Source organism: Amblyomma americanum, chromosome 2, assembly GCF_052857255.1.
Source record: "Amblyomma americanum isolate KBUSLIRL-KWMA chromosome 2, ASM5285725v1, whole genome shotgun sequence".
In the NCBI taxonomy this organism is placed as follows: domain Eukaryota; kingdom Metazoa; phylum Arthropoda; class Arachnida; order Ixodida; family Ixodidae; genus Amblyomma; species Amblyomma americanum.
This window is the reverse complement of record NC_135498.1, coordinates 131,045,203-131,048,723: the sequence shown is the minus strand read 5'-3', so window position 1 is coordinate 131,048,723 and position 3,521 is coordinate 131,045,203. Positions and strand designations below refer to the sequence as shown.

At 41.8% G+C, this 3,521-nt stretch overlaps 1 long non-coding RNA gene across 1 annotated transcript; it reads left to right on the top strand.

Moving 5' to 3' along the window:
- The first annotated feature begins 278 nt into the window (after positions 1-278).
- Positions 279-2,648, top strand: LOC144119086 (uncharacterized). The gene is made up of 3 exons (XR_013312258.1): positions 279-332; positions 1,236-1,293; positions 2,465-2,648. It is a non-coding gene; the product is annotated as an uncharacterized LOC144119086 (long non-coding RNA).
- Positions 2,649-3,521: the final 873 nt, after the last annotated feature.

Here is a 3,521-nt window from a genome sequence, read left to right as displayed (position 1 = left end):
ATTTGAAACACTCGCAAGTGGAGTGATGGCCCGTCAGTGAATCCCAGTTAATTTACAAAGAATGACATGAAAATATCGACTGTCTAAAGCGGCAGTTGATCAAAGCATCCTTCATAATACCTCCCCTTTCCCTCGGTCCAGCTGTTCCAATGTGTCCTTCAAACGGCTTCATTACTTATACTGTGAAACCACTGTCTTTTTTTAAGGCTCTTTCTTTATTTAATACAAAGTTCCAGCCCACGTTTTTTGTATAAAAGACCCGAGCTACCGAGGGAGCAGGCAAGTGCACGCCTTTGGTGTGGAACCATTCACCACCGCCTAACTGCTGCTGGGTGAGTCGTGTTAGTCTGCATAAATTTATTTTCTTTTAAATTTAGTTCCCTCAGTACCCATGTACGCAACATTCACCAGCTAAGAAGTACCACAGAGAGGAGTATCCCTGCGTCTCACAACCTGGCTTATTTACTTTCTTGCGCGCTAAAAAAGCAGAAAATTTATTGCTCATAGGCTATTGCCGGCTCGGTCATTGCCGGCTGGTTGTGGCTACAAAGATATGTCGTAGGAACGTACCGAGCGTTTCTATAAAACGCGCGACTAATATTTAATGGATTCATGCACGAAAAAGAATCATATCTTGTGATGTGTGCGAGCATTACATGAATGTATCCCGAAAACAAACAGTATTGTGCTATCCACCCACGTTCATGAAGAAACTCAGCCAACAGATTCTAAATTTTGGTTTGGTTTATGGTTTATGGGTGTTTAACGTCCCAAAGCGACTGAGGATTCTCTTTCTGAATTTCATGTTAGACTGTCGAAATACGAATAACTTTCGGCTTCGCACCTTCTGATCGCGAAGACAGGAACAGTATAGCGTAGAGGTAATTTTGTGTAAGCAATTTTCACACACCCAAACTATCGACGAGGCAGATGTAACGTTTTCCTTTGTCTGTTTTTTGTTGAAAAGAAGATACTGTTGTCCGTTTCTTTTCAACGAACAGGTAGTAGACAACTGCGATTATTATTTTGCGCCGTGGCGAAATGAAGTAGGGCCGGTATGAGTAAACAAATCTCTGTGTGAACATAAACTTGCTCGTGATTCAAGCGTTCGGGCAACATTTCTCTGCTCTTAAAGACATTCAAATGAGGAAACGAATATCGGGAACATCTTTATCTCCAGCACATTTTATGTAAGGGGCAACTTCGGCAAGCGAACCTTCGCTCTTTTGTTGCAGGGCTCGACTATCATGGCACACCTTTGCAGATACATAATTCAGGCGGCTTTGCTCATAGGTATGTATTTAGGATATGTTTTGGTTTTATATTTTTCGAAAGAAAAACGAACAGTTACGCGCCATGGAACTCGGTCCAGTACAGGTGCCATAAGAAAAGTCTCGCTTCCAGTGCAGGATAAAAACAAATTCAACCATCATAGCCCATAGGGCAATAAATGGCTACTGCAAGGAGAGAAACCGCCTGGATATTCATCCAGCCGTCCCAGGATAAGGAACAAAAAGCGGTTGAATCGTCTAAATCTTAAAAACTCGATATTCTTGTCACGTCAACTGTCTGATGCTGCTACAATGAAAACAATGGCTGATTTATTGCCAGTAGGGCCAAGGAAAGATATGCTGCCTTGAGCCAGCCTGAAGAGACAAGCGCGAGCCAGCAGCACGATGCGGGCGCCAAAGTCTGGTGCTCGTGGATGTCGCTGCTGTTGGTGGCCGCTGCCGGATGTGCTGCCGAGTCCGATGCTGCTGCTAGATTCTTAATAACCTACGGAACTTCGAAGTCAAGAAGACTGCTTAATATCAATAACTTTCACAGAAGAAGCTGTTGTGATAAACCTATTTGCTTATGAAAAAAGGTCTTTGCAAATTTCAAAGCTGACGGGGCTACGAAACCTGTAGCCCAAAGCACATACGCATTTCGGATTTGAAATACAACGCGTTTTGGCATACCCCACTGAAGAATGTCCTATGTATATTCGAATTGACGTTTTTGTTTGGGCAAAGCCTCGTTGAATGTCAGCACATGTTTTGCGGAAAACACAGACAGTATGCGTCGAATTCACATTCAGCCGAACAATTTTGTCTTCTCTAAGAAATAGAGCTTCCCCTGAATTTTGCTTGCTTCGATCCAAATGACCTGTCGCAAAACGGTTTTTTTTAATGGTAACAAAATGAATTGTAATTGGATGGTAATAGTTCCGAATGCACGATGTTTTGAAATAAAGAAATCGTGAGAAAACCAGGTTGATCACTGCAAGGAAGACATCTTCGCTCTGTGCTACAGCAGTTATTTGCAATGATTGAGTTCATACTAGGGTTAAGTCCCTGGAATGGTGTAATCTCTAGCTCAGTAAGTTCCTAACCGATATGTAATATGGTGCAGCTTTTGATGAATTCAGCTTAGCACAAAGGACCAACCAGGAATCAAGGTGCCTTTTTGAATTTATTTTCAGCGGTCTTCATGCAAACAGCTCAAGCAGAAGAGGGCCGTATTTTCTGGGGTCGAGGCCCTGGACGTTTGGAAATGCCGTCGGATTCTTCGTCCTAAGTGAATAGCAGATCAGCAAACTCGGACGTTCTGCCTGGAGATCCCCACACGACTAACATCCTGCTAGAAACAATAGGCATGAAATAAAATCCTATAGAACAGAATAGAAATCCTACGTGTGCGTGTCTGTCCGAAAAAGGAACTTAATTTACTTTACTTGCGTAGTAATACATGATCTCAGCAATCAAAGGCCTTCTTGAATTACATAAATAATTTTGTTTCAGCTGAAAGAAATTTATACTAGAGATTTCCAATTGCTAAACGCTGTCAAAAAAAATAATGGAGTTCCCCTGTTTCTATTTCAGTGAAAGTTGGTTATCTTCATACATGAAATATCGCTACTGTTCTCTATATTTTGTGGTAAAAATTCCTTAAGAGCCAGCAAGTCGGTAAATCAAAATTGGGCGTCGTTTACAACTTCTGATATCTCAAAGAAAGACAGCACGGTATTAAAAAAAGGTTTGTCTAGCCAATTAGCAATACCATGGAGAGTAGACATTTGAATGTAATTTGACATAAAATTCTTACACCCTCCTTTCTGTGGATTTCACAGCATAGCCTACTTCATAGACACTGGAAATACACTCGTACGAAGCCCTAATTTAGTAATTCGCTAGTACAGGAAGAATCAGTTCCTAATGATATTTCAGAGGTTTTACTGATATATTAGAGCGAAGCTTTTTACTGTTTGTTTATGCTCAAGGCCGCTATCACTCTGCCCAATCACTTTCTTTTTGACCTGACAACTAATGGGGACGCTCCTATCTGCCATCCATACACAAATTTGCGCCGCTCTGCCATACCAGGCAACCAATCCGGCATTTTTCGCTCCTGTCAACGCCGACGACACCACATATGCATACGCCGACTAGTTCTTACGAAGTCCATATTTATTTATTTTACATGTACTGCCGACCTCATGCAAGGTCTTAGGCAGGAGTAAGTGGCAATGATCATACAGA